Below are 21382 nucleotides of genomic sequence, written 5' to 3' on the forward strand. Positions count from 1 at the left end.
GGATTCACTGTTGCAGCAGGCAGGATGTGAGCTCCGCTGGTTTCCTCTCGAGGTGTGAAGATGAGCTAAAAACGGAGACAATGTAACACGTCGCTTGCTGTGTGGATCTTACACACTCACCTTGAGGAAAAAGAAAAAAAGAAAACAACACAGGGACACACAAATTCATGTCCTGATATATGATTATACATACTAACTTTATAATTTTAGTTTTTTTTTTTTTTTTACAGTAAATGCATTTGAGGCTTATATGCCGTTGGTTATTTGTGAGTAGAAGCTTTGATATTTGAAGCAGATTGCTTGTTCATATACATTGCTGCTGTTTGCACAAATGTATGCCTCTGTGTCCCGGATTCACACACAATCTTGACATTTTACAGCTTTGAGTAACATTCAGATGTTCCTCATTCTATTTTTGCTTGACTGATAAGTCACAGATCAGTCGCAATTGGGATGACAATACATGAAGTCTGGTAATTAAAACTCATCTGCCAGTTTTCATACAGTGTAGTGCCAATTTGTGCTATCACAGTTTGCTTGACTCTGATATATGCAGTGAAAAAAAAAAAAGTAACACCAGTTCCCTTAAAATAGACTAGAAAGCCATGCTTTTCCTCTCCATAGCAACAGTTGAGCACTGACTTGTAGTTGATGGAGTGGATTCTCTCAGCACCTTCTCTACTCTGTGTGTGTTGGAGCGTGTGCGTGCGCGCTGTATGTCTTCCTCTGAGTGTGTCACTGTTTATTTGTGCACAAAGATTTCCAAGATGTTGTTTGTTTGGATGAATCCATCGCTGTGGAAACCCAGAAACAGCGAAACTCTGTCTCCTGCTAAGACAGATAATGAAGTCTTCAATGTCTCTTGCCGACTGTCAAACCCCAGAAGACGTTTACACACGTGGGTATAATGAACAGTCTCTGTGTGTCTACAGATATTGATGCATGCAGTCCTTCAATAACATGTTTGCAGCGCGAGTGAAACTGAACGAAACAGTATGAATCTTAATCAGACTTACACAGAAAAACATTAATTATATGCGCAATACACAAGACTGTACTCTGCTGCCTTCCTTTAATGCACTGTGCACATGAACCCACCAACCTAACTACAGAAGATGATGCTGTATCTATTTGTAGCTCCAGGGTGCACACAAACACACGGAATAACGTGCGCAGACGAACACACACACATAAAGTATAGTGTGTAGCGTCAGGCACGATACGCCGCTGCATCTCTCCAGATGGCGGGAGCCACCCACACACTGCCAGTTGTTATACAATATGTATTGTGTAACTGCAGAGCCCCCCCTTTCTGAACCAACAGACACCCATCAAGTCTTTCCCTATATACATACAGACGGTGAACACATAAATGTCCACAAAGGCCTCTCCCGCCACATTTACACACACACACATGGTGGAGTTTTTGTCTTGCCGTTCAGTCGACTAACTTCAAGCCAGCCGGTTGATCATGCCACAAGACAGCTGGCCTACCAGCCAGTCAGTGAGACAGATAATGATTTTATCTCTTTGCCAGCTATGCAGCTGTGCCCTACGTCACACAGCTGTTCAGTTTACCTGGCTGTCAGCCATTCCGACGGTCACACAGTCACATGCACAGTTCTTGTTGCTCACCCAGAAAACATTTGCATTTATGAAAGGGGTTGGAAGAAGATAGATAACTCATTTCAGCAGCACACGTTCAATATGAACATGAATATAAAGTAATATTTACTGTATAGTCTGACAGATGTTTCAGATACAGTGATTGCTGTTGAACAGATCTGACAGCAAAATAAAATGAAACACAGCAAACTTCAAATCTTAGTATCTGAGCAGTAGAGTATTACCCTGTGGTCATAGATACACTGCAGAATGCAGGCGTGATAACAGTTTTCAGTTTACTAGTCTGGTTTTCTCAGTTGACCACTATGTGTGTGTGTATTTCTTATCTTTCTGTTTCGTCTGTCAAAGTTTCTGTCTCCCTTTGACTCAGTCTGAGGCTTCTCTGTTTCATCTCAGCGTAACTTTGTTTACTTTCCATCTGTCTGTATCTCTGATTGTCTTTGAGTCACTACCTATTTCATTCCTTCAATTTTCCTCATTGTTTGTTTCTGATTTATCTTCCAGGCTATATCTCTTTCTTTCTTTCTTTCTTTCTTTCTTTCTTTCTTTCTTTCTTTCTTTCTTGTTCTTTGTGTTTATCTTTTAGCCCTTTTTTTTCTGTCTGTTTTCACGCTGTTGTTTTGGAATAAATTACTGACTGCAGATGTAACACAACTATGTCCTTAACTGTACCTGTTTTTGATTTACGCTACAACCACATTCAAGATGGTCACATTCTACAGCAATGCGCCACACCCAGCTCCTCTATTAGGCTTGCAACGATCCCTCAGGGTCCCACTCTGACTCACACAGGGAGAAAACATCAATCTCAAACTGACACAGGCCTCGTGATATGGGTTGTCACTAAACACCATTCTTCAATTGAAAAACCTGTCGTTTCCAAGAAGGAGCAGGTGGAAGCTTCCTTGTTGGTCCAGCAGACTCCTCCCCTGAGTTACTTGACTTTTTTTCTATGTACATAAAAATGCATCTATGGTTATCCTGTACTTATCTTAATGAATCCAGACATTTTAGTCTAACCAAAATATTTTTTTACATTGTCATATTGTTACTTTTAAAGAGCAAAACGCTTCTGTACCTCCTCCACGACTCAGTCTGCCCTCTTCTGTTTCTTCCTTTGGCACATAACCCCCCCCCCCCCCATTTTTATTTTTATTTTTATTTTTTTAAAGTCCCCATTCTTTCCACTATCATCCCACACATTTTCAGCATTTCTCTGTTTCCCTCCCCTCCTGGCTGCTAACTCTCTGTCTTTACTAGTATTAGTAGAGTTGCATTATAGAGGCTTTATAGAAGCTCTTTGAGAGTCAACCAGTGTGCCCTTGCAATCAGATGACTTCATTACTGTATATTATCCGCCCTGAGACATACACATAAGCTGCAGTTAACACACAGTTTTTCATTTCTCTGTCTGTGCTTGTGTCTGTGTGTACAGCATCTTGTGTGTGTTTTTGTGTGAGCAAGCCCAAAGCACCATGTGACGATGTAATGAGAGGCTGAACAGAGCAAACTGTGGAATCCCCGAACACACACACACACACACACACACACACACACACACACACACACACAGTCCTGTATATATGCTAAAGTTGTACTAAGAGTGAATGGAGCATATAGGAAAGTCCCTCCAGTCAAACACTTAGGTCTCCCCTCAATGGATTTCCTGCTATAAATTGCTGTAGTGACATTCCTCCCTCTTTGCTCTAGCCTTCAATTCCCCTATCCCACAACACACACACACATACACATCAGTAACTCATGTTGACTCCTTGCTTTATCTCTTGGGGTTTTCTGCCCAGCACTCCTAAGTCTGAATGACAGCAGTGTCAGTTTTACGATTGCACTGTTCATGCTTAGAGAGAGGGAGAATGTGTGTGTGTGTGTGTGTGTGTGTGTGTGTGTGTGTGTGTGTGCACAGGTGATGTTCAGGAAAGTGGTGCAGGATGGAAGCAGTGCTGTTCAGATACTGGCAGGTAAAGTAAAGTGAGGATGGAGGAAAATAAAAAGAAGGAAAGGGCAGAGAGTTGATGTGAGAAGAGTCCCTTCTTTTGATTACAAAGTTTGTTCATCCTCGCTTCCTTTTCTTGCCTCCCCCCATTGAGATCTGAGTGGATGAGAAGAGAGAAGAGTCTAGGAACAAACATTTACTGAAATGAGACATCTTTGCTTTTAAATAAGAGGGATGGTGCAGTTGCATCAACTGTCCATAGTTTTGTTTAAGGGTGCTCCAATCATTATCAGCCAATATGTTTCCTAAAAAAATTGATTTGTGGTCACTAAAACAGTAAAAGGCCCAAGCAGATGGGCTTATTTTTATTCATTTTTCTTGTAATGAAGATTAGAGCTGCACTAGCTCAAACAAAGCCTGTCGGAGGGCATCATGAGTACTCAGAAGTGGAGTGAAGTCAAGTTATTTTTTTTATCGAATAAGTTACTTGGCCTGAAAGTCGATATTTGGCATGACCACCTTTATTCCTCAACACAGCCTGAATATTCTTTGACAGCCTCTCTTGATTGTCTAAGAATGTAGGATTTTAGTCAAGACCTCGACTGTAAATGAGTGAAAAAGCAGCCAATGTCAAAAGCCATACCCTAATTAAAGTACTATAATTGAAAGAACAATTGTAGTCCTGACTATCTATTCTGTTTAATTGTACACAGTCATGCATGTTAACTTGATAGGCACTGTGAAATAGTACGAAAGCTCCATGCTTACTATGTATTCTTACGTGAGAGAGAACTTGTGAAAGTTGCATTTAAATAAGATATATTTGTTAAGTTTTTATTTGCAGTCTGTTATGTGCTACTGAATCAACCGGATGGCAAACAAGCTAAGGGGCAGAATAGAGATGTTTATTTCTTTGAAGTTATTTTAGACTACCTCGATGCATTGGTATCCCACATTGTCCCACACAAACATAATCTTTGTCCAACATCTGGTGAACTGGAATCTGGTCACCCTAACTGTATGTGGCATGTAAACATGAAAGTGACATAGAAGATGGAATATTTGAAGAATGAGAATTGGTAATGGAATGTCATATTGACTTTTTATGTAGAGCAGGAGACAGATTGTGTTGGTGTACATTATGCTCATGAAATCAATGAAATAGCCCCACCTTCCCAATGAAGAGGGTAGAATGTACACGCACAGACTCAGTGTGTTCACGCTCCCATAAACTGAAAGCCCATGGCATGAAGCCACAGTGACCTTCCATCAGCCAGCGCCCAGCCATAGTAATGATGTCATCCTCTCCTCTCGGTGTCACACACACACGCATAGAAACTGGTCCATTAACCACATTAGCACTGTAATCTCTCGCAGCACTCATCAGATCTTGCAACACAAACATTCAGCAGTGTCCTCTGGCATAAAATTGGGTTTTCAAATTGATGCAGGCAATACACTGTTATCACCATTTATATTATCACACATTTATATAAGAAAGGAAAAATAATCTGTTTGTATTAGTGCTGTAGTATCGAGGTGCTAATTGGGGGTGATATACATTTAGCTCTTAAGTGAACTCGTCATATAGTTTCATTGCTTGTGTGGTAGAGTTGATATGTTTTATTGGTTTAACCTCTTATAAATGCATTCCTGACCTTTTCACTGAAGGTATAGTTATTGCATTTGTCAGCCTGGGATACTGTAGATTGTCATTTTGAGGATGGTTTGGAATACTTTAAGATTCTCTTTAGTAGAATGTACTTAATGTGCAAAGTCCAAGCTTTAATTTGAGGATATTCACATCCAAATTGGCGGGGATTTAAAAAAAAAAAAAAAAGTAGCTGACAACCTACTAAAAAGGATTTTTTAATAGACATGTGTGGCTTTTTCCCCATTATTTATTAATCAATTCAGCAGATAAAAGATCTGAAGGTCAATGGAGCTCTCAAAGCAAGGAGAACAGATCATCTGTTGGCTGCAAAATGAAAAAAACAAATCTATCAGAGAGATGGCACGGTAGCAAAACTGTTAGTAGTGTGCCCAAACCTAGAGTTTGGTAGTGCCCTCAGAGAAATAAAGAAAAGGAACATGCTGGTAAGCTGGGCATTATAAAAAGGCCTGGACATCCACAGAGGACAACAGTGGTGGATAATTGCAAGATCTGTTCTGTGGTAAAGAAACAGTCCTTCACCTCATCCAGCCCAGGGACGATCACTTGTCTGGAGAAAGGAATATTTTTTATTTAAGACCACTATAAAGAGAGGACTTCACAAGATGAACACTGTAATAGCCACAAGGTACAAACCACTCATACCTTTACAAGCAAGAGTTTAGATTGGACTGGGAAAAAAAAGACAAACACCTTAAATAGCCTGAGCACTTCTGGCAAAACACACTTCCGACAGATGATGAGATGACTGTGAAAGACCGTAAAAGACTGTAAAAGATTCAGAACAAAGTGATAAAAGAAATAAAGTCAACTCCAGTAATATTTATTTGTCAAACTGTGATTAAGCCCCCCCAAAAAAGAAGTTTATATATATAAAGAGCAGTAGATCATAATTGTTTCCTTCTAATCTGAAACAAAGTGCACTTTCATTCAAAATTCATTATATCACTGTAATTTGAATACCCTCACTGGTGGGGAGAAACCTTGTATATCCATATTTAGTATTTTTCCCATGATTCAATGCCATTGATCACCTTTTAAACTAATGAGCAGAGGTTTCCAAATAATTCTCAGATTAAAAGTATCGACAGAAACTTGTGACCAAACCTTGGTGAAGTGTCATCATCTTTAAAGGCACAGTGTTTAAGAAAACTATAGAAATGGCATGGATAAATGTCGACCATGCCCTGCTCTATTGCTTTTTATTTGAGGACATGCTGTGAATGATGGCTGAGTTTGATATAGCCGCTGCTGTACTCTGCATGCTTGCTGATGTTAGTAGTAAAACCTGTTCTCTTCCTGCTGTGACAAGACAAGTTAAAAGTTAAAATGTCTGCTGTGGAAAAGCCCTCCTTTTCATGTCTGGTTTGGAGTAATGATGCGTGACTTTGGCAAGGCTTTACCTTCCACATAAGAGGTAATTACAGTATGACCGTAAAAGCAAACATGCATGCCTGGAAAAAATGTAGCAAACTATGACTATGCAAACACCTCTAAACTTATGCGTTTTGTGATGTGAATTGACATCATACATTTACTGTCAGTGATGTCAGATCACACCCAAAACTCTTAGCAGCAGGAAACGCACAACCGGCCAGTATGAGGGCCGCTACTATATGTAGATGGGAAGTTGTGTGTAGACCTCAGAGTGTGTATGTTGGGATGCACATGCATCAGAGTAATCAAGAACAGCAGTTATTAATAGATATAGCTCAGTGTGTGACTGCTGAAAAGAACACACTCTTAAAGGAATATGACTTTGATCGAAGTGCCACGTCTGCCTCCAACTTTGCATTGAGATTCAGTAAGTAGAGAAATGATCAACCTATTTATGTTGGCTTATCGTCATACCTGTCTCTCTTCATTTCTCAGTTTTTCCTTTTTGTAGGTTTTGGAAAAGCACCTCGTAATTGGATTTAAAAATGATTTGTGGTTTTTGTACTTGTATAGGCGAGCAGTGGCTTCAGCACATATTAAACTCCCTCCAGAGCCCGGGAGAACCAGTTCAATGTTATAAATGATCAATCTGTAGATTATTTTTTCAGTAACCATGAGTGTGCGCTGCACTGTCACCACCGACATAGCAGGTAGTGTAACGCCACTAATGCTCTTTCAGTTAACCAGTTGAGGGTAGTATAACTGTGTCAAACATCCTTCAAGTGCTCATTTGACAAGCGTATTCAGTGTTCACAAGCCATGCATGAATCAAACTGCCTCTGAGGGGCCACTGTACGGAACTGTACAATACGCAAGGATGGGAGGCAGAGGGGGACGGAGCGCATAGACAAAGTAAGGAAGGTCAAATATGGAAGAACAAGATGATTAGAGTCTGCTGCCAGAGTGACAGACAAAGCGACAGAGTCTGAATGACAGCAAATAAGAAAACACATAAATCTGCGACTGAGACAAGGCTGCGAGGAGGTTTGTGAACAGAGGACCAAGACAAAATGCAGGCGGGTGGAAGCAGTGAGGAGAAACGGAGTTAACAAGGCGTGAAAGAATATTATTTCCCCAGAACTAGCAGACGCATTAACAACCAAAGCAAAATGATGAGTCCGACTTTATCAGCCATGCTGATGAGCGATAAAGCCACATACAGCGCACATATTCATGCTGCTGCGTGAAACTCATCTTCTAAGCTGTAAGAAAATAGGCCTCTCGGAGCAAAGAAAAAGAAGAGCCACATTTGTTTGTTTCTTGAATAAGGTTGGTGCCCCGATAAGGACACAGAAAGAAAATCTGGAATTCACTTACTTAAAATGACTTGCATTACTGAGACATGGCTGCAGGACTTGAACACCTCTCTAAGCAGCTTTCAGACTCTATGGATGAACACTGCACACAGTTGTGGTCACAGTAAAGGAGGAGGAATTGTGGTACTTGTTGACAACAGATTTTGTTCCCGATAAGGAGTATCCCTGCACCCCAGGTGTTGAACTGTTGGCTGTTAGTTTCTGTTCAAAGGGTCCACTGAGAGAGTTCACTTGTGTTACCTGCGTGTTATCTGTGTGGGATATCATCAGCTAAGTTGTTGGCAAGCTACAAAAGCAACGCCCCAATCTCGAACGATTTCAACCGCACCTCTCTGTCTGCTACACTCCAGCTTTCCAAATGTTTGTCAACTCATTTTTATTTCAATTTGATTTCATTTTGTTCTATGACAGTAATGATAATAATTATAATGCAAACATATCTATGACAATAGATTACATCGCAGCAATAAAATATCTCTTCAGCGTGTGGTGACATAATGTTGGACTGAATTGAGTTGCCCTACTTGTTGTTTTTTCGCTCATGTGGAGTGGCCGGATTCAGAAGTGATCCAGGTAAAATACATTGAGAAGCAGCTTTAATTGTGGTGTTATGATAGTATATTACACGTTAGGTCGAAATCTGTCAAAGCTTGAACTTGGAGCTTTAATGTTTCTTTGTACCATTAGCTTAATATACATATGGCCATTTTGTAAATGTATTCTGCAGCTGTTCTCCCTGTTCTCACATCTTTTTAAAAAGTTTAACTCAATTCTTCTTCTTTCTTTTCCAAACATCGTTTTTTCTCTGTCTGACTCTTTCTCTGAGTTTCTAGTGTGTCAATGCTTTGGTTCTGAGGAGGGTAGTGCGGAGCTCGTCTCCCGCTAGATTATACCAGTGTGTGTGTGTGTGTGCGTTCATGTCTGTTTGTGTGTGTCCCACCAGTATTGCTAACAGTGTCTCGTGAGTGCTGCATTAGCCTTTGAAGATCTAAGAATGAAAGAGAGGCAGAGAAAAACCCAGGCGAGGTCTTTTTTTCTATTATCATACTCAGTCTTAACTCAGTTTCTTTATTTCTTCTTTGTGATTTGTCTCTTACTTGAATTCATTCCTTCTGTTATCTGCCCACCCTCATCTGTCACAGTATTTTCAAAAAAGTTCTGTCTGTATCTTATCGACTTTTCTTTTTTTCTCAAAGATACTCTGTTTTTATTCTGCAGTGTGTCTGAGTCTGGGTTTAACTGCTTTAGACATTTTCACTTCCACTGCAGATGGAGAACAAGTTGGGCTACCGTCCACACTTTAAAGCGTGCACTGTTAGAATTTGCCCCAAAACATGACCTGATGTACGTTTTTGCTGACACGCTTATGTTAAAGCAAAGAAACCGCTCTTCCACTTCAGGAAACATGACTCTTGCTTGATCCGTCCCTTCCGGAGCACGTTAGTCTAACCCTGATCCTGCATCGCTGCCCCATTTGTAAAACTAGGGCACAGTCAACAAGAGACTTTATAAGATAACCAACTGTACAGCACGAGATTTTTCATGTTTTATTATGTGATCTTAGTGGAAGTAAAAAGAAGGGGGTTTTCTCAGAGAGCTACACCATGTTCTATTATTTCTGCCTCAAATGAATCATGAAGACAATTCTATCACCATCAGACCATCTTTTTGTCCCCTGTTCTTCAAAGATACAGTTAATATGGCACAAGATTTCTTTTGGAAACTGACTAGAATTTGTGTGTTAGTCACAATTTTGCTATTAGAGGATGCAGTAGACCTCCAGCTGTGATGAAAGCACGAGTGAAACAATGCTAATTTCCTTTTATACTCACATAAAGTAAATTTGATTAATTTGAGCATTAGTTTTTTTTTAAAAAGTGTGCTTAAAATTATTTCTCTAGCCCCCTGCACTATCATGTAATCACCATCAGCTCCTGTTGGCCTTTCAGATTTCATTAGGAGTCTGCTGAGGGCCCTGATAAGTTTTGTTGTGAGGGTGTCATCAGAGAAGGCCCAGCCACGTTGTTTTTGGGACACGATGGTAGTATTGTGTCTCCCTTGTTTGCTTGTCAATGGGAGGTCATCTGAGAAGCAGGCCGGTGTGTTTGTGTGTGCGTGCTTGTGTGTAAGGTTAGTAACCGATAGGGCACACGCGAGAGGCCCAATGGGCTATCTTATTACAAGTCAATCAAGGCTAGTGTGGTACCTAGAAAGAGAAAAATAAACGTTCGTAGAGGGGGAGCAGCCTGTCTTGAACTGCTTAAATTTCTGATTTGGTTACAGTTTTCAGTTGAAACTAACTGAAAATGTAATGCGGTTTCTGTAAATATACATAAACGTCTGCAGATTGGGTCTTTTTTTTTTCCACCAGTGCAAAGAGAAAGCAGTCCTGATAAACACAACTTTACAGCCCGCATTAGTATCTGCTTATATTTTCCATTTGACCTATTACTCAAGAATCATTACATTGTTATGTCATAAACTTTTGCAACAAATGGCCAATGTATCCCTCCTTTTGAATGCTTTATGTCATGAGCTGCAGGACTGGGATCCCACACATGCACACAGACATGCATGGTAGCAAGGTCCAGTTGTCTGGTTGCCGAGCAATGAGCTCACAGCAGTCGACCAGAACAACCTTTTCTCCATCAATCAACTATAGAGTGCTCTGCTCTAGTAATGATGTCATCACACTCACACATGCGTGCGTGCGTGCACACACATAGACCACTCACAACTCACTTATCTCATCCTCTTTGTTTTGACCTCGGTTTCCTCGTAGATGTGTGTGTGTCTGAGTGTATGTAGAGTGAAAGAGGAATTAGTTTAAATTGTCATTGCTCTGCAAAATTTAGCAAGCGAGGATGCCATCTGCTTCTTATTGTACCAGATGCACGAGTCTTCCACGCATCACGTGTAATATACGTATACACACCCACACACAAGTTGTTGCTCAGACTATGATGTTTCAGTGACAGTCCATTGCAAGCTTTTGAGTGAACTCAGGGACGTCTAAGTGTAGGTTTTTTTCATTCCTTTAAGTGCTCTGCAGCACACCCATGTGGTCACACACATTCACTCATTAACAAGTCACAGTACAGGGGGTTGTCCTCTGGAAGGCACTGAATAGAACATCTCACTTTAGCTTTTTGTCACACTCATGCCATGTTAGAAAAACAAAAGAAACCTCAAGATGTATCGTAAACCTCTTTTTTCCTCAAAATTTGGGGTCCTACATTTACAATAGCAACACACAACAGTCCAGATATTTTTGTTGCTTAAAATTTTGCAGTTGGAGTCCATATTGTTACAGTTAAAACCAGAGCTAATGCATCTGAAAAGGCAGTACTTAAACTGAAGGGTTTATAGTTGCTTAGAGGATTTGAGAAGTCTGACCTTGATGCTGAGCTTCCTACAAATGACAGCATAAGTGAAATGTGAGGTGCGTTTGCTAACTAACTACTGTAAACTAACTACTTAATACTAAATACACACAGTTACACACATGCCCACATTCCCGAGTCCAGCTGTGCATCTGCCAGCATCAAGGGCAGGGGGCCAGCACATTGGGGTGAAGAGAGTGGCAAAAAACACTAACTGGCAATCCAGGGGCCAATTAGAAATGCTCAGCACTGTTTGTGTGTCTGTGAGTATATGTGTCCTTGTTTGACTGCCAAAAAGAGTGTTGGCACAGAAAGCTTGCTTCCTTTTTTCTCTCAGCACCCCCTCTTAATGCAGAAACTTACACACACTTACACACGCACACACTTGAATTTGTGGTACCCTGTTGTCTTTATTTAGGGCAAATGAATGCCTGTTCCACCTATATGTTCATTTCTGTGTGTGTATATAGGTGTTCACACACATAAGTATAGTTTTAAAAGCAAAGCTGAGCAGCATACGGTGTATGTACATCTTTGTGGCACAAGTAAAAACAGAAGGTGACCTTTTCGTCAGTTAATGAGGCATTAAGGTAAAGATACATGAGTAAATATCATAATATTTAATTGTGACCCTTATTATGCTGTTACTGATAGTTGAGATAGTTGAGCACAGTCATAGCTTTAGCCAGATCCCACCCTCAGCAGATTGCGACAGATTTTGTTATTTGACTTTCCCAGAACTAAAAAGCTTCCCTTTTTTTTTTTGCTTATTTTGCCATTATGACTTGCTGCTTTGATCAAATTACAGTGAAGCCAACATATGTGTTTGATCGTTTGACTGCCATCTGTTGAGCAGAGCTGCACTCTGTCTGGTGATCAGTTTCATATAATTATGAAGTGTCACTGTCACTGGTGTGACGCTGTCATAAAACACTAAACACAAATCTATTACTTTACAAGTTTGAGAATTTTCTGAAACAATAAAACTACACTTTTACGGTTTACTCCCTCGGTCTAGCATAAAAAGCAAATTATCAAATTTGCAACACTTCCTATACTGTGCTCGTGTTCCTTGATGGTTAATGCCGTGTTCTACAAAAGTGAAATGAAATAAGTCAAAGACATCAGCAACAACAGTCCGTGTCCATGTTTTTGTATGTTTTGAGGCCTGTACTTTTAATACAACCATTGTTAAAAGGTGCTCTGATTGGGATTTTTTTTTTTTAGCTGATCACTAACAGTTTGAAGTAGTATTAGATGCTACTAATCATTCCTAATTCAGACCTAATTGTAAAGCACCGGTACTGCAAAATAATAATAAATTAGTTTCTTTTCCTCTCCTCTTGTACAAAGATGTGATTCTCTCGTGTGACCATCTTTGATATAAAAATAGTATTGCCCGATGATCCCCGTTTAGTAATTATCTGTGACATATGTGTCCTTTAAGTTCAGCTCTCATTTGTGAGTGAGAACATCGTCTTTTTTGTTAAACCGTGGCTGTAAACTAGTCACAGCCATCTCATTGCACAATTTTCCCCTGTTTGATTTGATCTGTCAGCTATTGTCACTTTTTAGTTTCACTGTTTAAGCAGGAGATGCTATGAACTGGGAGATAAGAGGGAAGAATGAGAGCAAATGAACCTAGAAGTGCTTTTCTGTTATTCTTTTCTCTGCTGAATGATTAGTATTTGCTTCCTGGCTCATAAACATCCTTTCCTTTTTCCTACCTTCCAAAAGTATATTGTAAAATTGAATATTAAAAATAGCACAGCACTGTAACGGGAAATGTTGTTCTTGGCACTCAACTTGATACAGCTGCCACGTACACTCCCAACAGCACAGCAAACAGTGTGGGATGGTGAGTGCTGTAGAGGATGGCGATTAGTGAAAGACGCTGGTCTTTCCAGACATATGTGTACCCAAGATAACATTCCTGCTCTGAGCACCTTCAACAATCTCGCAATACCACAAGTGAGGAATCAGCCCTCTGAAGGTTGGAGTGTAGGAAAATGAGGCTGCGGTTGAGGAAGGCATTTCCCTTACATAGCAGTGATGGTCAGTCACTTGGTCTACACACACACACACACACACACACACACACACACACACACACACACACACACACACACACACAAGACTTCATGCATTCTTCTGCCTCAAGCAACCAAACAGCTGTCAGACACTACGTCAGCTCCAGAGGTATTCTGCCTATGTGTACGTGCTCCTGTTCCAGTGTGATTGTCTGCTCCGCTAATGACAAATTAACTGTAATTGGTCTAAGTAAGAGAAGAGCTAAAGCAAGTGGCCAAGCCTTTGAAATGTTCTCGGTCTATCGATCTGTAAAAAGCAAAAATATTCACACAAATTCTAAATGCAAACATTTAGCCCTTCAACTAGAGGTTGGGAATGTTTTTTTGTAACCCTTTAACCATATATTTATCGTGCGCAAGTTACAAATTCAACACAGTTTTCAGTGGCGAAGCCTCTGTAGTATTTCGGGGTAATGCTTTTGCTGATGTTGACCAGTGAACCCAGTGCTTATGGTTCCACGGTCTGCAACAAAGTTCGAAAAGTACTGCTCTCACACAGAACTTGCGCAAATAAGCAAGGGATTCTGGCAACAACCACGGCGGTCGCGGGTGAACGACATCTTTTTCGATACACTCGGTTAATAGTGAAGAGAAAGAATGCAATCTCTCAAACAGATGAAGTGATGGCTGAGAAGACATCACAGTATTTGACCGTATTTGTGGTGTAAGCACATGGGAATGTAGTCGAGCACAGAAAAACACGCACTTAGGGAGCATTTGATTCAGATCACCACAAACACACATGCACAGCTATGATCCCACTACCCTCTGTGACGGGACGCAACAGCAGTTCAGTTTAGGCACATGATCACTGGCTGAGCTGAGCTGTATATAGAGAGCCACAGTCTTTGATTTTTCACCTGTGCTGTCTGCACTAAATGTTCCCTTTGTTTGTCTGGAAGTTAAACACACTTTCTCCAAATCAGCTGCAATAAGTTCGTTCAACAAAAGCTAAATGACTGTGATGCAGTGTAATTATGGTTCAGGACAATGTAAAAACTTAAAGCGAAATGGTTTTGAACAGACACAATGGCATGAATATGCCATACACTCAGAGAGATAGACACACACATGCACACATACACACACACACACACACACACACACACACACACACACACAGACAGGAGCTAGCCGCTCGACTCTGTTCTGATATTCAATCAGTCGCTCATTTAATGTGGTTTACCCCGAACCATTCCTGACTAATTTAGCCTGCCTGATTTCTTGATGGGGCCTGATGGATCGAGATAAAATATGTTGAGTTGTTTGTGTGTGTGTGTGTGTGTGTGTGTGTGTGTGTGTGTGTGTGAGGGAGAGACAAAAATGTGCTCTGTGGTATGATGTGTTGCGATGGAGATACATTTTGCTTCAATTTCTTACTTCAATTTCTGTTGTGATATCAGACAAAAATGTATCTTTTTTTTCGTTTTTTTTGTAAGTTTAAAAGCTTCCAAATTCAACCTGAGTTAAGCATTCCATTTCACCCCCATTATAATACCTGTATTAATACAATATTTACACCAAATCTGTACATAATCTGTTCAAAATGTCTTTTCCTAGTTTTCTTTCAATTTTGAGTGGAGCTAACTATATGTTTTAATTTATTCACTTATATTTAGTTAATTTGTAATATTTCAGTTAAACACAAATTTATCTTAATTAATTTTCCTTTTTTTAATTACATCTTGCTCTAATTTATGTATTTTAAAAGATGTCGACAATCCTTAAAACAAGGCTTAAAAACATCTCTTTGAGGACAAGATTACATTCTCTACTTGAAAACCATCTAAACATGAGTGATTTATAAAAACCTCTAGAGTCATGCAAGATAGTAGTTCAGTACCTGTTCTGTCTGGAGTGCACATTGAGCACTAAGCTTTAAACTGTAAACTAAATTCTTCCTCAGATGCTGCACTTGAAGCTCAGATTCAGTGGTTTATTCCGATCACCCTGGATAAGTAGGCTTGCTTTGTGGCTCCAACTTTCTAGATGGCTTTCTCACGTATTATCAGATCTCACCCAAAAGATTCTCAAACAGTCAGACACTGATTTAACAAGAAAAATATGCTACTTTTGCTATGTGGCTGTGGTATATTGGTCAGTTTACTCTCAGCTAACTAATACAAACTGATGATGCTCCAGGGATGAAACAGAAATAAATGAACTCCTCTACCAAATTGCAGGATTGATGGTTTGCTCCCTGGCCAGCTAGCCACCAAGTCAGTATTGCACACAAAGAAATGCTAGTGGTTAGGCCTTGGGATTGTGGTTATCAGTTTTCTGTGGCTTTTCCTTCACATGAACCACAACCATTCATAAAAAAGTGTTCTGAGCCACTGGAGCGTCAGCACATACCTGTGAACATCTGGCTGACCCATCACATTAGCCGAGTGTCCTTTTAACAATATAAAGTATGTCCCGTGAGTTTTAAAGCCATACTTCAAGATTTCATAACACCATGGAATACTTTTTACATTGTGATGCAGTCTAGTGTTCTTCTAAAAGTTGTTCGACTTTTCAACGGAAATTCTCACTTTCTGTCCTACTTTGTCCCCCTTTTCTCATTGTCTTCATCTTCCCCTTCATGCAGACATTTTTCAGCTTTTTATACTCCCTGCTGCGCCTCGCTGGCTGTGCCAGGGTTGTTCTCCCAGTGAGTTTCTATCTGCCTCTTCTCTGCTGCCATCTGTTTCTGTCTCAATGGCTCTCTATTGCCTCTTTCTTCCTCTCTGTCTGCATTACTTCTCTGTCCTCCCTTTTCTTTCCATCTATATTACTTTTTTCGTCGCTTTGAATTGCTTCAAAATCCTTTCAGCTGTTTCTCATTTTGCTGCCGTTTCTTCTTTCACTATTTCTATCTCTTGCCCCGTTATTGTTAATCCTCAATCCCTTGGTTATTCTAATACAATTTGATGGATTCCTTCGCCAGTTTTTATTTGCTAATCCATTGCCTCAGCAGTCATATTTTCCCCCTTATCCTCTGCCTCCTCTTTACATACGCACATTACAAACATCTTTAGTTAACTCAAACCTTGCTCCTTTCGTTGTTCAGACACTTTGATTCATATACAGGCTTTAGCTTGATGCAACACTTAAACCCACCGCAGAATCCTATTGATTTTCTCATGTCTGACACCAGATATTTCCTCTTTTCTCTCTCTGCCCCATCTTCCATTACTATATTTCATGTTTGAAATACCGCTCAATCCCTTGTAGACTCATGCACAACATAAAAAAACTGTGCATGGAATTGCACCTTGTACTGTAACTAATATATCACTCATACTATAATTCCCACCTCGGTTTCCTATAAGCTGCAGTACATCACCAGACTGCTGCACACACGCGTACTCCTTTGCCTCCTGAGCTTTTTATTTTTGTGACACATGTAAGAAATGGGTCAGTAGGATGTTTGGCACCCCACACACATTCCTTAGATCCTCATTGACACACACACTGCAGCTGCTCCTGAACAGCAGGGAACATGCGTCTTATATCCCCCTGTAACATCATTCCCATCATTTCAACAAAACCTGCCTAATTAGTCCCAAAGTGTGTGTATACACTGTCGACAATCAGCTGGTCTGTCTCTTAAGGTGGTGTGTGGGTGTCTGCTAAGTCAGTTTGTTTCACATTAGATGTCCTTGGAGTTTTGTTATTCTTTTCTTCTCTTTTATTTTAAAGCATGACAGATCCTTTTTATATTAATGACCTGAATATGCATTAAAGTTTTTTTTTTTTTTTTTGTAAAACAACAGATACCCTTCACATTTTTAGATAACAGGTCACGTCATCATTTGCACTGATGTGTATCAACCTTTTTTTAGGCTATAGAGGCGTTGCATTATAGTGAATTAACAATGCTTCATCGTGTTAAAGATTTGCCTGATGCCTGTTTGGATCCACAGCTCTGAGGGAGGATATGAGTATCCGGCTTTGTTCTCATGAATCACAGTTGTGGTATCGGTTGCCTCCACTGACGGACCTTGTGATGCATGCTCAGTTGTGTGTCCAGTTACCGTTCTGCTATGTGTTGCTTTTGTTTATTCTTAAAGCACGGTCTGTACCAATCAGCCGCAACACTATGACCGCCAGTCTTATATAGAGTAGATCTCTTTTTTTCCTAGATAGATTCTTTGAGTCCTGTGGGGTTTTTTTGCGGTGAGGTGAGGTCTGGGTGAACACTCACCTCTGATTTTTGACCTGTTCTTTGAGCCCGTTTTTGCTTGGCAAATTTCTTCCTGTTTGGACAAGCTGCTTCTCTGGAGGAGTGCTTTTGCCACGTTGGGGGTGTGACTGGTCTGGAAAAAAAACCTTGAGGTTTGTTGAAAATGTTAGAGTGCCATTCTCAGGAATCTGAGGATGCAGGCTTTTCCTGCGGCACATGGCATTGTAACAAGATGAGCAATAGTACACTACATGTTGGTGGTTTTAATGTTATGGCTTATTAGTATTTATCAATCATTGTGTCATGTCTACGATAACATTACACTCAAAACTGCAGAGAAGATTAATGCAACCTTTGCTGTTTTCATTCACCAGGGAGTGCTGAATTGCCCAGTCCACATACTGCATCCGAGGATCGTCTGGAACCCTCTCCATGGGATGTGCCACCTGCTGACAAACCAGGGGGGTCTGGAGCAGTTGTGTTGAATGAGGTGAGAGTGCCCTTGTCCTGATAATGCATACTGTATCTTTACCACAGTGATTTTTCGACATGGATAAGTAAGCTGGTTTTTATTAATAGTTGGGGCCCCTTCTGCATGTCATGTTTTTAGAATTAACATCGTGTCTGATAAGCTTGAAGACAGTTCACTGCTCGCTGCTGAATCATTACTGACAAACTGCTGTCACATTGCTATCCTAAGCTAAAAGCTGTAAGTCTGTCATGTTTAATCTGATTTTATTAGTTCTGGCATCAAGGACTTTCCAGCCCTGTGTTCTCTTCATAGCCAAGAGCCTTGTTTTGCTGATAAACCCATCACCCTGGCCACGGCACAGATGCATGTTAAGTGCATTTCATTTTAATGCGAGTGAAGTGGCAGCCCATAAGCTCAGTTTTTCCCCTCTAAAGCTTTGAACCGCAGCCCATCACAAGTATAACTGGGTTCACATTCGTGGCTTACTCCTCTAACCCTCATTATTGGTCATGCAGTATAATGACTTGACCAAAACAATATGGTACATCATTTATTCATTCACCCACTCTTTGAAGCCTTCGAGTCAAGGGATACCAGAGAGATAAGTAGGCATCCTTCAGTTTCTCAAATAAAGCCACTCAGACTCGGCTAACGAAGGGTAACTGAATTTGTTTACTGCTTTAGCTGTGATTGGTAGAGACTCATTTTTAGATTAAGAGAGTCCTAGTTTGTCGAGTGACAGTGAATTTGTTTGTTGTTCTGCGTCTGAACTCTTTCTTGGAGCAACAATATACTTCAATATGTTACACCTTTAGAAACCAGTTAGTGAGGGATGTTCCTGTCGGAATGAAAGCCTGAGAAAGCAAGGAGTGTGTGTTGTGGTTACCAGCTGCTTGTATTTATGTTTTGAGTATGCGTTTGATTATCTTTTGCCATTTCTTTGAAATTCTCCAAATTACTACAAAGCCATAGAGTGCAATTGTGGTTGAGTTTCTCTGAATGACTTGCTGTATAAATTCACCACTTTTGTGCTGATATTGATCCCAAGAGTAGACATTTTCTCCCCACCACCTTCCACTGGGAAGTAAGATCGCAGGGTCAGCTACAGAATAGCAGCTTTGGAGCGGCTGCCGATTATCTAACAGACGTTTTCAGCTAAGCACATACGTGAGGTCAAGGATTTGAACACAGGCCTTCTATTTGATGGATGGTCTCTCTGCTCATTGTATTTTATTTCCCCAGTGAGTCATAAGAATCGATGTAAACGGCAAAAGTTTTTAATCAAGCCCTTTTCAAGCAGAGCTTTTGAAATCTTTTGATTCTTTTTGTGATGCAATTTTTTTTCAGATAAAGGTCATTTGTATGTGGAAAAACTGATGTTATCTTATTGTTTGTAATAACTTACTCTCATGAAGTCTGCTTTTGTGAATAAGTGCTGGTGTCAGACATGACCACAGGCATTATGACTTTAACAGGCAAAAGAAACAGGAACCTGGAGGTATGACAAGAATCTGGCTCTAAACAAAGGAACCCTGGTAGTATGCTGAAGGAAGTGAATATCAAAGTAATGCAGATGTGTTGAAAAGGATGAAAAGAAAAGGGAACAAGCGTCACAAAATGGAACAGAAAGTAAAACCAAGTACTGCAGAAAATGTTTTTCTTGATTAAAGAAATAAAATATAGAATACAGAACATGGAAGACAAGTATGCACATAATGTGATAGCCAGTGACGTTTCTAACCCTGCGTATCCACATTATGAGTCCTAACCATGATATTAACTAAGCTTGGGGTAAAAAAAGATATTAAACTCCCATTTCAAAATGATACCACATCATGTGGGATTCCACTCGCTTATGCAATCACTTTGGCAAGGTGTGAAATGAGTAATCCTGGTTGTTGTACACATGCTAAAACTACAGTGTGCAATTTTACCTGATGGGTGCACTGGTGCTGCTTGGGGACTACATGAACAAGAATTAAGATTGAGCCCATTTTTCTGGGACCACAAAGATTCCTGGCTTGCAAGCACCCTGTTGTTTGTGCTAGAGAGCAAAGCCTTTTCTTGGTCTCCCTTGTTGTTGTTGCTATGATTCACCAGAAAGGAGGGCGGGATATGAAGCTGATCCACGAGCACACATTTCCAGGTGAAGTGTAATGCATACAGACAACATTGTCATGTAGATATGCATGTTTTAGTAATCTCATTATCTTTTGGCATGTGCCGTTTTGTGTGCATATTCACATTTGGTATGGAGCCCACTCACTGGTTTATATTAAAGTCCCCTGGTTGGTGAAGGTATACAACTGCCATCCACATTTGGTGTTCTGCAGAGGGAATAGGGATTATACTCTGGTCCTCATTGTAAACATGCTTGTTTAAGTGTACACACTCACCCGCGCTGACACATACATTTACAGCGACAACAGGTCCATTTACCCCACAGGAAGAAGCAAGTTTGAGGAACGCTGCAGTTTCCCTGTTGTAATGTATGTTGCTGCTCTCTCTGCCTCCCTTCATGTCTGTCTTCATTACAAATAAATGAAGCCTTAATATTGTGTCATATTGATAAAAAAAACAAAGCGTACTTCTGCTGGGGGAGTGCGCTGTACGGCCTGTTGTATAAGTCCTTTTCTTATATTTTTCCTTTTTCTGTCTCTTGCACTGTGCTGCTCTAAGTAAGACTGCCCTTCACACGTTTTTTTCTTCTTCTCTCAAATCCAAACAGTAAGAAGTGTGAGTGCTTGTGTGTTTGTGTGAGTGTGGGTGAGAGAGAGTCAATACTATTCTTGGCTGGTTGGGGAAGTCTTGGCTCCCAGGCGTATGGGAAAAGTGCTCTTGGCAGGTCTTGAACTAAAGCATTCCATTATGCTGTCCTCTTGAAACACACACAGACACATAGAGGACGTTGCATTGACTCTCTTTTTTCTCTCCCTGTTGACTAAACCATAATCCCTACATCTCTCCCATTAACCAAGACCTTGAAATGTAATGGTTTATGTTGTGTGAAAAGAAGTTACATCAGTAATAGAAGCATATACACATACAGGCTTTTTAAAAAAAAATTCTATTTAGATTTTTTTTCATTCCGCCTCAATTTCTCTTGTCTCATCTGCATGCGTGTTCATACACACACACACAAACACTGAGAGAGGAGATCGGGCCTTGTCAAGAGAGAGAGAGAGATTACTTGTAGTACTAGATTATGCCTGGAGGCCCAAAGCCAGAGTTTCACTGTCACTCACTCACACAGACACATGCACAGCA

General features: G+C 40.4%; 1 protein-coding gene across 1 annotated transcript in view; it reads left to right on the forward strand.

Annotated features, from left to right (window-relative positions):
- atxn1a (ataxin 1a) overlaps nucleotides 1-21382 on the forward strand; it is a 95001-nt gene that overhangs the window by 41101 nt on the left and 32518 nt on the right. The window contains exon 4 of the mRNA XM_075450167.1: nucleotides 18018-18133. The gene's annotated coding sequence lies outside the window, so the exon portion shown is untranslated. The remainder of the gene's footprint in view (nucleotides 1-18017; nucleotides 18134-21382) is intronic.

This window comes from Odontesthes bonariensis, chromosome 18, assembly GCF_027942865.1.
Source record: "Odontesthes bonariensis isolate fOdoBon6 chromosome 18, fOdoBon6.hap1, whole genome shotgun sequence".
In the NCBI taxonomy this organism is placed as follows: domain Eukaryota; kingdom Metazoa; phylum Chordata; class Actinopteri; order Atheriniformes; family Atherinopsidae; genus Odontesthes; species Odontesthes bonariensis.